This window comes from Perissodus microlepis, chromosome 20 (genome assembly GCF_051167445.1).
Source record: "Perissodus microlepis isolate ML-2025 ecotype Zambia chromosome 20, ASM5116744v1, whole genome shotgun sequence".
In the NCBI taxonomy this organism is placed as follows: domain Eukaryota; kingdom Metazoa; phylum Chordata; class Actinopteri; order Cichliformes; family Cichlidae; genus Perissodus; species Perissodus microlepis.
Window position 1 is genome coordinate 31680100 of NC_140480.1, and position 13238 is coordinate 31693337.

Consider the following 13238-nt stretch of genomic DNA (forward strand, 5'->3'; position numbering starts at 1 on the left):
TGTCGGGGACAGGAAGAGACTGAACAGGCTGATCCGGAAGGCCAGCTCTGTTCTAGGATGCCCTCTGGACCCAGAGGCATGAGTGACAGGAGAATGGTGGCTAAGCTGTCATCCCTGCTGGACAGCATCTCCCACCCCATGCAGGAGACTCTGACAGCACTGAACAGCTCCTTCAGTGGCTGCAGCACCCACGATGTGGGATGGAGAGATTTTGCAGGTCTTTCCTCCACTCTGCTGTCAGACTCCACAACAAAGACTTCCACTGATCAAACACACACAAACCCACACATGTGCAATAGCAATAACACTAAGTGCATTACTCTTTTTCTGGCATCGCTGTATTATACTGAATTGTATATAGCATTTGTATTCTATTTTATTTGATTGTATATAGTATTTTATTTTATTCTATTCTATTGTGTACAGTATCTTATTGATATCGTATTCCAGTGTTTTTCTCTAATTTTTCTATGCAACTTTGCACTGTCCACTGCTGTAACAAAGCAAATTTCCCACGCGTGGGACTAATAAAGGTTATCTTATCTTATCTTAAATAAATCTATAAAAAAATATTTGATTAAAAAATGCTTTTAAGAAACTAAAGTTTGTTCTCACTTTTCTTTCAGGCTGAAGACAACTCAAGTACTCTTCATTACTCTGAAGTCGATTTTTCCCACATTCCTGCCACCAACAGCGTTCCATCTCGTAATGCAACTGATGCTGTTTACTCCACACCTGTGGTACATACCAGCCCTTCCAACCACACCAAAGATTCTTCATCTCCTCTTACTCAGCAGTTAAAAAACGGTATTAATGCTGCCGATGGCACCTTCCCTCTCACAAAGATCAACAGGTGTTCATAATTCATAGAAAATGGGGTTCTTTTCTGCTTATTTAAGTGAACTGAATGTTCAAACTATTAGCCTCAGATTAATTTATTTAATTACTTAGTAATATCTACTTTAACTTAACAGATAATTGATTGCATGCATACTTTTTGGAAACTGGAGTATTTTCCATTAACAAATACAGGAAAACCCAACTGACATGGAACATCCATTGCTGTGTGAGAGCATGCAGTGGTCTCAGGTCAGTCAGCAGGTTGTTCTTGGAGAAACATCCATAAATGGAGTTAGCAAAACAGCTTCTTTCACATGTAGAAATTTACCTCAAGTGATTTCTTTCTTGCCCCAACCCAACAAAACTGAGACTGAAAAGTGAATAATGGCATGAAAAGCTGCAGAAAACTCAAAAACATTCTGTCAGAAAACCCTAAAGACAAGTTCCCCTAGAGACAGTTTCTGTATACTTTCTGTTGGCAATGTAAACAAGCAAAAAAAAAAAAAAAACACGGGTGAATTGATTTTTATATATTATTTTAATAAAGCTTTTGGGACTGCACTCTTCTTGCCCCATTATCCAGTGTTTTCTATCATGCTTGGCTCCCATAATCTCTATAATACATGGCGCAGTCTTATTGTTCAGGCCTGAAAGTGAAGCTGATTTGGAAGGTTCAACAAATCCAGCAAATCCAAACACATGTTAGACTTTAATGTGAAGATGCCTAAATCCACAGATGAAACAAAATGCAACCCGCCATAAAAAAACAAATAAATGAGCAAAACACCAAATTGAATTCTAGGCCCCCAGCTTTGCTCACAAACCTGCTTGTTTGTGTAATTTTGTACTGACACAGACACTGAAAGTACTGTGTTAATTGTTTTTATAATCTTAACAATATCAGTTCTGTGGGTTATTGGATTTGCACAAGGATCTTTGTGTTCATATTTTAGTTTGCTTCACTGTGCTCAACCTGATTTTTAAATCTTAATTAAAATAAACATGAACATCGACAGTTTTAACTGTATGGTCTTGATTGTTTGCAGAATATTTTTATAAATAAAGGTAAATGGACTGGTTCTTATATAGCAATTTTTACTCTATTTGAACACTCAAAGTGCTTTATACAACATGCCTCGTTCACCCATTCACAGACATTCATTCTTTTTTCTACATCTAAATGGTTTCCATCCAACATTTACACACATTTATACTTATGCATGTTTCTGCTATTAATTCACTGAAATACAAACTGTCCTCTAGTGCAAATGTAGTAATACAGGTCCTGTTGTGCCTGGTTATTTTCCCCTCTGCAGCTGTATTGTAACACATGGTGAAGTTTTTATTGCTATTGTAAGCTCATTTATGGTATAGCGTCTGGTTCTGTGTGAAGTCAGATGGAAGAGGACTGTGCAGTGTTGTACTGCAAGACCTCCCTGTTCTATGTGGTGATGACCCAGCTATAAACCTTACCAGCATCTACAACGCTGGTATTTTTCCCAGTGAGGAAGCACTACTCAGGGGTAGGCAACTCCAGGCCTCGAGTGCCGGTGTCCTGCAGGTTTTAGATCACACCCTGGGTTAACACACCTGAATCAAATGATTAGTTCATTACCAGGCCTCTGGAGAACTTCAGAAATGCTGAGGAGTCATTTAGCCCTTTAAATCAGCTGTGATGGATCATGGACACATCTAAAACCTGCAGGACACCGGCACTCGAGGCCTGGAGTTGCCCACCCGACTACATCATAGTCGATGGATCAAAAACTGATCAAGTCAAAGGCACCACCCAGTGGCGATGTATGAGAACTCAGAAATGGTGGTGTTGTAAAACAAATTTTCACTTCCATCTTTATTCATGAATGGATGCAAACACACCTTTGCTGCATTCATAATTTTAACAAAAATGAATTGTCTGCACCACAAGTTTGACTGAACGAGACCAGCAAAGTTGGAAAAGAGAATATGTGTTTGGTGCAGGTAATCTAATTTCTAAAATCAAAAAGAGGAGGGGAAAAAAATCAAGCTTTCAAATTTGCGTAGAAAGAACAAGAGAAAAAAAAGGTTTGCCCTCAAATGTCAAACTACAAACTGCATCACAAAGCCACAGCGCTGTCTAATAATAGTACAGACAACAAGACAGCAAAATTTATTATAAACTGCGTTGTTTGCAATGACTTTTATACTGACTTTTTATATTGTTCAAATAAGTTTGTGACTTTAATATCAGAGAATTTCTGTTTTGTTCCACATATTTTTCGTTTTTCCTTGAAGTAATATTTTCACTTCATGCAAATTTTTAGATGACTGCTTATTCAAACTTCCTATTGGGAATTGTTTTAATGCAACTTTCCTTGTGAAATCCAATGAAAATATAGTTACATCAACATAAGAAGAATGTGACAACTCGAAGGCAAAAAAGCTGTTTTGATAAAAAAGTTACATTTAGTTTTGACTTTTATAAGATTGCATCATCATGTTTTTTATTTTGTTGTCATTTTAAGTAACGCTTCATCTGGTGAACAAAACAAAAGCTCACTGGCACTAAAATAAGTTTCTCTGAAACCCAACGCTTAATTTGTGAAGCAGGATTTCATCTCATCCAGGTTAGCCCTGGGTTCACTTTTCAGAAAAGCTAATTATTGATGAGAGCTAAGGACTAATCAAAACTCACTATTGCATTGCTACTTTTTTGTACTACAGCGTAATCAGCTGATTCTGTGCTATTTCCACCTAATCACGTTTATCTTCACAACCACATCACGCCTTCCTTTGTTACCTTATTTTTCTTTATAATTATTTCTTAATAGTTTAATAATTATTCACCATTTACTTTACTACTTTTGTTTTTGTCATTGCACTATTTTTTATCTACATTTGACACACAAACTACCCTGTGTAGTGTCTTTAAATGGCCATCATATTTCCATGAGATGACACATAAGCCAAGGGATGTAACATTGTGCATTGGCCTCAATATACAGAAACAGAGATATTTTTGAATAGCACAAAATGCACACAAATGAAGGGTTTGTATTTTTCTAAAATATCACTGATGACATTTGTTTCCTATGGATATAATTATCATTATAGTTAAAACAGTAATATGTACTCTGTACTGTACATATACAGTCAATTTCTAGTTTTCAGCACTCAGGTACATGTGTGATTTTGGATGAGGATAACAACGTGAGATCTTTTCAGGGGATAGAAAACATGATATACAATATAAATAAATAAGTAGAAATGCAGAGCTGAAGAATGGGCCTCATCATTAAGAGAAGTGAAAGGTTCCTGGTTTACAAGTGAAGAAGGAAGACAACAGCATTAAACCATCAGAACCTCAACATGAGAGGCTGTCACTTTTTGTTCTGCTTTATCACTGTCTGTGAGTAAATTCATGTCTTGTAATTTTGTGCTTTCTGGGTGTTACTTGTCTTTGTTTTCTTTTAATTAATCATTAAGTTTTGCATGGTTGATGAAACATTTTAATGGTAAACTGTTTTAATATATTTCTTATATAGTTTTACGTATATTGTTATATATTCTGTTTCTTATGTATATTGTTATTTTCTGTGGTTCTCGTTCTCGTTTTTCTGCCGAGAAATGGTTAACTTGTTGTTGAATATCCAATGAAATATCCACCCCTGTACTTGGCTTTTCATTCCACTGAAATACATACCTTAGAAACTAGTCTTAAAAACAAGGATTAAAATAGATTTAGAAAACATATTTAAAGAAACTAAATGTTAATGTCATTTGCTCTGTTTGTCAAACCGGTTCCTGCTTGGAGCTGATGCAGCAACAATGTTACTTTTTTAAAATGTGAATGATAATGAGAGAAATAGCACTGCATAGATGTTGACACACTGAAGTCTCTAAATATTAAGCAACACATCCTCATTTCACATGCGAAGCTCTGCTGTAAAACACACATTACCTCCCATTGCTCTCATGTAGACACACAAAAATGACAAAGATGATATTTTCTTTGTTCACAGCTTCAATCATTTCGACATCAAACAACACTTCGCAACTTTTTCAACATCAGTATTTCTGTTTTCAGTCTCCACAACAACAACAACACAGAATTTGAACTTCCATGCCTCAACCATGACAGAGAGTCGTTCATCCACGTGTTTATCAAAGCAACTTGTCCCTGTCCTCCTTCAAAGTAAAGTAATAAATTGTGAATTCAACTGAACTAATTTGAACAAGTTATGACTTTTCACATAAAGTGAATTAATTGTACACAAAAATATTTCAACAACATATTACAGGGTACATATTAACTATTGATTGTTCATCATTTCTACAGCACTGCACGGCGGAAACTTTGGTCAAGTCAATAGAGGAATTCCCACTTATAGAATAATGGAAGGAGAAAACAGAGTTAAATGCAAATTTTCTTACTCTGGAAACCAACAAGTTCTTCTGTAAGGGAAAATGTGAAAAATGAAATATCCTAATTGCAACAACAGAGAACACAGCTAAAAATGGCAGATACAGCATTCAGTATGTAAAAAGAAATTATTCTGTCATCTGATATTCTGTATGTGAGGATCGCACAACTGAAAAAGTCTGACACAAGACCATAGATGGGTCATTTGAGACAAACTGCAGGCTATAATATATGTACACAATAACCTCACTAATATTTGGTAGGATTGAGGTCAGGGTCATTTGAGAAGCGTAATGTTAGCTTGCTTTTTTCCAAAACTTGTTTTGAATTGTGTTGGGGATCACGGTCCTGAAGCTTCACCCCAGTTTAATTTAAGTTTAAACTGTCAAGCTGTTGATTTGGGGTGAAGCTGAAATATCTGGATGTAGTCATTCGTCTTCATTATTCGATCCACTTTGTGCGATGTACAGTACCACAGCAAAACAGCCCCAGACCATGATGCTACTTGGCAAAGTGCTGACACATCCAAATAACTTTTACTTACATACAGTTATTTGAACTGATGATCTTGGAATCTGCAGTTGTTTAGAAATGGTTCCAAGAGATCTTCCCAGTTTGTCTAAATATACATTTCTCCTTCTTGGATCTTTACTGAGTATTGGTCAATCCAGTCAGTGCTCTCAAACAAACCTTTTTAATGGTGGCAAAAAGAGGAATTAACTGTTGAAGTCAGTCATGATCACCAACTAGAAATTAATAGGCTTTGTCCTTGTGTAGTCAAAAAAAACTGTAGATCCTTCAGAACCACTTGGTAAAAAATTAAAGTCAGTGTAAGTATATATTTGAGCCTGTATGTATACTTTTGATGTTGTGTAGAAAATAAATTCAAACTTGTTTACCCGGTTCTAATTTCTTTTCTCAGATTTAACTGGATGTTCTGTTCATGTCCAATGAATCCAAATAACTGCCCAAACTGCCCAAACTGCCCATCTAAGTACCCAGATATGTTTCAGTATGGCTGCCGAGTAAAAGGGCTTTCCCCTGGAGAAACCTCTGCAATTTGAATGTAAATACTGATCCATAAGAACTCTGTGGACTAAAAGTTCCTGCCACAAAGTTGTGCTATTGAGTAAATGAGGAAAGTTCTCAAGCAGACGTGTCACAAAAGAAGTAAGTGTCCTTGTTCTTACCTGCTGCTCGCAGTTAAATCAGATTTTTGTAGCAGAGGTTTCTAAGGGTAAGCCAACACATGTTGCTTAAAGTTCTGTTAAAAATAAAAGTAGTGTAATTTGCACAGCTCCACAGTGTCGGCCTAATCTCTGACCGGTATGGGCAGAAGTCAAGAGGCTGCTGCTGGTAGTGTTGCAGTTGTGGGAAGGTTGGCCTACTTGCTTAAGTCATGGTTTTAATGTCACAGCCCGTCTTAGTATTCGTCTTGACCACATGCATGCCTGTCTGCCTGTGGTGCACCGTGCCGCAAAGCAAGTCATCTCAAACTAGCAATACGTTTTGCAATAAGGAAATTTATATCTTGAACAAACAAAGAATTTCATTAAAACTATATCAGAGGTAATTTTCTCTGTGCAGAACCCTTTGCTTCTAAGAAATGTTTGACTGAATTGAAATCCATTAGTGCTGAACAGTATAAATATCAGAATTTTATATCCTACAGCACAGTTAAGGAACTGTGTGTTGAGACTCACAGAAATCCAGCTGAGTACGGCTTTAGAATAACTTTGATTGTAGAGTAAAAACAGTTGCTAGGCAGTGTTTGCAGTTTGACGGGTTTGTGTTCATTGTTTGACCCAATGAAACTACAATACTGCCATCCAGTAAATTCATACATGTAATTTAATTAAACCCAAACAGCTTGTGTCAGTAGAAACTAAATAAAGCTCTGTAACCCAAAAGGATAAATAAATGGATTCTGTAGGACCACGTTTTTTTAAATGAAGAAGGGAAGAGTGTGTATCTGTGTGTGATGTGTTTGAAGGAGAAGTGTCATCATTTTAAAAAACCCAAAAAACACAAGTTCCTGTTTGTGAGTGAAAAAGGAAGAGAAGCAGCATGAACCCACCAAAGCCTCGATATGAAAGTCTGTCAAGCTTTACTCTGTTTCATCTTCCTCAGTGAGTAAATTAACCTCACATTTCTCTCATTTCTCTGTTCTCGCCATCGCTGGCCTTTATCTTTGTTTTTTAGGAGATCGTCTGTAAGTTTTGTTCCTCATAAACAGTTTTGTCTGCATACTGTTTCATCACTCACACATTTGTTTCAATGTTTCACTGTGGTGTTTACAGTTGAAAACATCCTCCTGAGATCCAGAAGAAAAAATGTTTTGATATTTCGATTTTAAAAAATATAAGCATTGCAAATTTCTTTTCAGAATCATTATTTATCTATTTATTTATTATTTTCTGTCCCTTGAAGTGGAGATCAGGTCTTGTTTGATCACATAATGATATGATGGCTCTGAAGTGTGCAAGTGGAGTAATACTATCAGGAGATGAAGAGAACTGTGCTTGGACAGTAGAGCAAGAAGTTTAGACGGAGGACATATCAGCTTTTAAGGGGCCTGAGAAGGAGCAAAACATCAACACCCAACATCCATTATGAATAAGAAATATTGTATAAACTAAGGCTCTGAAACTGTTGGCTTTCATTTCTGAACTGCCATACAGGACACCAAACTATGAAGGGAAACATCTTTCCAAGGCAGCCTTGTTGAATTCTGTTTAATTTTTCTTCTTGTTATTTCTCTGGACTGCCCAATCTTGAAGAACCTGTCTCAGCTCATTGAATTGGCTATAAATACGAACCGGTAGACTCCGATCCTAGTCTCTCTAAGGCCACAGATATGTTGAAGAATGTTATTGTTCCAGAATGTTTTCACCTTTAATGCTAACTTCAGAAATAACCATCTCCCTCTTATTTGTGTACTGATTTTGTTTTCTAAAACCTGGTTGCCTGTTTTCTTTTTGGCGTAATGAGAGGACCACATGTTCTGTAGTTGCAGGCAGCTTTGTTCTGTTTTCATATTTCATCCTGAAAATAAGTTCAAGCCAGTTGCAGCATTGATAAAAATGAAATGATAAAGACAAGAGGCACACAGTTTAATGCACTTTTAGCATATATATAATGAATAATGTAAATTGGTCATTAAAATTAAAGTGGACTTAAACAGTATTTTTAAATAACTAAATGCTACAAGTATTTTACAGAACTTCAAAGTTTTTTGCAGGACTCACCATTTAGACCTTATGAAGCCTTAAAAAATTCATGCTTTTTAAGTCAATGTGTCAACAATTTTTTCAAGCTAAAAAGAAACAGCACAGCCTAAGTGCTGACAAACTGAAAACTTTACAACATGTGTTAAACAACAATTTCAAAAACCTCATCTGACAGACAAATACACAAAAAGCAAATAAAGGAGTCATCACAAACAAAACTAAGCCTGTAACTAAGCTTTCGAGCTTAGTCTGACGCTGATGTCTTTTTGCAGCTGTAAGGAAGAACTGGAAGACTTCTGTTCACAAATTCAAAAGTAAAAGTAGAGATTTTAGGTGAAATTGAATTGAAACTAATTTCAGCTATTTTGTTTTAAATAATTACATCTTTTCAATTTAGTTTAAAATATTTATTCAGACTGCAGGTAACTGTTCATATTTTCAACAGACCTGCAGGATGGAAACACTGGACTTGCCAACGCTGAAACTCTCGTCTATGAAGGAGTGGAAGGAGGAAACATCACAGTTGAATGCTATTTGTGATCCTTGGAAGAAAGACATTGTTCTGCAAAGATAAATGTGAAAAAGGAAATGTTCTCATTGAAACAGCTGATTACACAGCTCAGAGCGGCAGATACAGCATTAAATATGAAAAAAATTATTTCTCAAAGGATATCGTGCACGTGAGCATCACACAGCTGAAAAAGTCTGACTCAGGATGGTACAGATGCACACTGGACAGAACTTTACAACCATGTGATTTCAAGATCCTTGTCAAAGAAGGTGAGTCTCTACTAAAAAATCTTCTTCATGTTTCTGAACCAACATTTACTTCTCAATAGTAGCTTGTTTTCTATTTAAATAAACTCCATATGTTATTACTCGCATGCAGACAAACAAACAAGGAAAAAATCAGACAAAAGACTTGCTTGTACACAGCTTCAATCATTTCAACATCAAACATAACTTCACAACTTTCTTCAACATCAGTATTTCTCTTTTCAGGCTCTACAAAAACAGGAAAGAATTTGAACTTCCATGTCACAACCACAATGCAGTGAAACTAGACTTAAAAACGAGGATTAAAATAGATTTACAAAATATATTTAAACAAACTAAATTTAAACATTGTTTTCTCAGCATTTTTAAAATATCTGTGATAATAAGAGATGCATGGATGTTGACACACTGAAGTCTCTGAATGTTAAGCAACACATCCTCATTTCACATGCAAAACACACATTAACCCCATTACTCTCATGCAAAAATCTTCAAGCAGGAATCTTATAGTTTTGATTGCTTCTGTGTTTGCAGCTTTAACCACATCACCATCAAACAACACTTCACGACCTTTTCCAATATCAGTATTTCTCTTTTCAGTCTCCATGACAACAACAAGAACAACAACAATACCTGGCTCAGGTACGTCATGTGTGCATGTCTGTGTGAATGGAGTGTGCATCCATCTATATGTCTGTCAAAGAACCTCATCCATGTTCATGAATGAAACATCAACAGCTGTGTAAGCACCGGTCTGATTTATTACTGAAAATGCAGAAATGGTAAATGGCCTGTATTTGTATAGCGCTTTACTAGTCCCTAAGGACTTACACATTCAGTCACTCACACACTGGTGATGGTAAGCTACATTGTAGCCACAGCCACCCTGGGGCGCACTGACAGAGGCGAGGCTGCCGAACCCTGGCGCCACCGGGCCCTCTGACCACCACCAGTAGGGTGAAGTGTCTTGCCCAAGGACACAATGACCGAGACTGTCCAAGCCGGGGCTCGAACCGGCAACCTTCCGATTACAGGGCGATCGCCCCACAAAAATACACAACTTTGTTAGAAGTAACAGAAAACGAAAGTATTGGCACTAAAACAGAATTATCAAAGTAAAAATACAATTTATTTCATAAACGGGGACATTATATTTTTTGGATTTTAACTTTAACGTCTGTTAACTTTAAAATGGACTTGCTTCTAATTTTCTAGGATATATCATTGTGGGATTAAATTACATTTCGTAACATTAAGCTGAAACTATAGAAGAAGAAAAGTTATGACATAGATGTAATGAACTGAACAGCACAGCGCCTTGAGGTTGAAGCGCCTTGAGGCGACTTTTGTTGTGATTTGGCGCTATATAAATAAAATTGAATTGAATTGAATTGAATTGAACAGTTAAATGAAATGTCAACAGCTTTGAGGGACTTTCTCAGAGCATCACTACACGTGGTCTTGATAAAAGATAAAAATTAATTCTATCTATAATTATACACGTTTCACTACAACCGTCACAGACAAAGGAAAAGCTCAAGTGAGTGAGTGTGGGTCTGAGTCCTGTCAGGGCTATATGGATCTACAGCTAGAAAATTTAATCTTTTGTATTGTGGCAATTTCTATCATGTTGTTGGTGTTGAAACAGTGACTATACTTAGTTCATTTTTGGCTGTATTATCAAGCATGAACCCAAAAGCAGAAGAGATTTTGAAGCATCATCCTGCTGATAGATAGCACCAGTTTCAAGCACAACTGCTTCTTATACACATGAAGTTTAGATACAGTTACTTATTTGGTTTCTTTGTTTTTTATGGTTTTGTTTTGTTTTTGTTTTTTTGTTTTTTTGCAAAAGCTGCCTTCAGAGGAATCATATTCTGTCACAAATCTTTAGAAGGTTTTATTTGCAGATAAAACTAAACCATATAAGTGTCATTTTATTTCACTTCAACTCATATTGATACTATGTTTTATGCAAAAACATAAAATAAAATGTGGTCTTTCTGTTTTTGTTTTTTTTTGTTGTTGTTTTTTTTAATCTAGACTCTACTATAAAAAAATACTTTAGCTGTTTACATGGATTTACTCCTACTGAAATGCAGCACTTGATTACGCTCTGCCTCTCCTCATACATCTAGATGGGTGAGGATTCAGAACATTTATTCTGATTAGTGCTCAGTTCTAAACCATGAAAGTGTCAAGAAAGAGCTCTTTTTGTACACCGAAAATTCACCGAACTTCAACGATAGTATTTCAACATGAAAAATTGTTTGTGTCTACAAACATGTGTCTAACACGAAAAGTTCATGAGCTTCTGTAGGACTTTATATTTTATAGATTATTTCCTGTAATGTATTTCTGTTTCCTAGCGGTAACCTGCACCGAACACGCTTCACCTAATTTAATTCATTCTATTCCTAAGAAATGCCAACAGAATTCAAGACATGGAGCAGCAATTTATTTGCTTGACGGATGATCCATACACAGAGCAATAACGTTTTTACTGAATTGTGCTCTTCCTTAAAAAGAGTAAAAGGAAAATAAATCGTATTTCTTTAACAGAAGCTCTTAACCAGTAAACATGAGGCCTCTCACTTCTACCAGTCTGCAACAGCTTATGATCAGTGTGTACAATTTACTATTTACAAAGACTGTTTATAATTACATCAGTGCTAACAGCAAGGAGAGGGGAGAGGTAGTCATCCATCCAAAAACACCAACGCAGCATCAAATGCACACACACACAAATGCTACACATGTGATCAGGGATGATAGTATTTCACTTTATATTTCACCAGGATTTACCAGGAACTGTGCATCTCCGCCTCTCTTGTCTTTCATCCAGGTTTCTCCTTGCATTTGGTTGTATGTATAACTGTGGTGGTGGTTCTGCTGCCTGTTGTTCTGCTGCTTATCTACAGAAAATGGGCTGGTGGCTCTTTCGGTGAGTTACCTTCCAACATTATCTGCACATTTGATATTCATTAATTCAAAATATTTCTTTTGCCACTGATTGGTTGCTGATGTGCCCAGGTTACGTCACAGTTTATATCCAGCAGGCAAAAGCACTCACATAACACTTTGCTGAAAATGTTTTAGGTTCTGAAAAAACATGTAAGAATTCAGTGAATAAAGTTAATAGTAACTTTCTGTCTTTTCTACAGGTCTGCACAGCAGGAGACACTCAGAACAAGGCCAGCCTGAGGTGACTTATCTGTTACTTGTTTACTCTCTGTGTCATCTTTTTAAAAACTGTACTATTGAGCTGGAAAGAAACAAAAGATCAGGATTTCCAATTTATGTTTATGTGCTGATCTAATGGGAAACTTTTAAGTAATATTGCACTTCAGCATGTGCCTAACATGCATTAACATTATACTACACTAAAAAACTGTTTGTTTGTAATTTGAACATTAATAGTCCAAAAGAATCATCACCTGATTTTTTAAATCCCGCTCAGTTTATCTCAGTCTTCTGTGCCTTGCAGCTTAGTGTTTTAGTCACAATGTTGCTGTTTCCATCAACCCAAGTACGAAATCTGACAGCAATCGCACACTACAAGAAAGTAAAATATTTAGTAGTTTCAGAAGCAGATGTGTTTTTTCTGGATATGTATGAAACTAAACTCGAGATAAAAACAGAGAAATTAAGACTTCACTGTTTTTCACTGCTTACATGTTTGGTTGTAGAAATATTTGTCCTCCACAGGGGGCAGCAGTGATCAGCTTTCATTCAAATGTCAAAGGAGCTTGCAAAGAAAAGCGTCTGGACTTCTTTAAGTTACTTGAAGACGTTTCACCTCTCATCCGAGAAGCTTCTTCAGTTCTAAGGTCAAATGGTGCTTCTGCAGTGGAAGCACTCAAAACGTGCGGCTATCCTAAATGGGCGTTCTTAAAGTCAGCAAAGAGGCACAGAAAAGAAGACCAGACACCAGCGAGGGAGGATAAGAAGGACAGACGCAACAACATTGTCATCCCCTATGTAGCCGG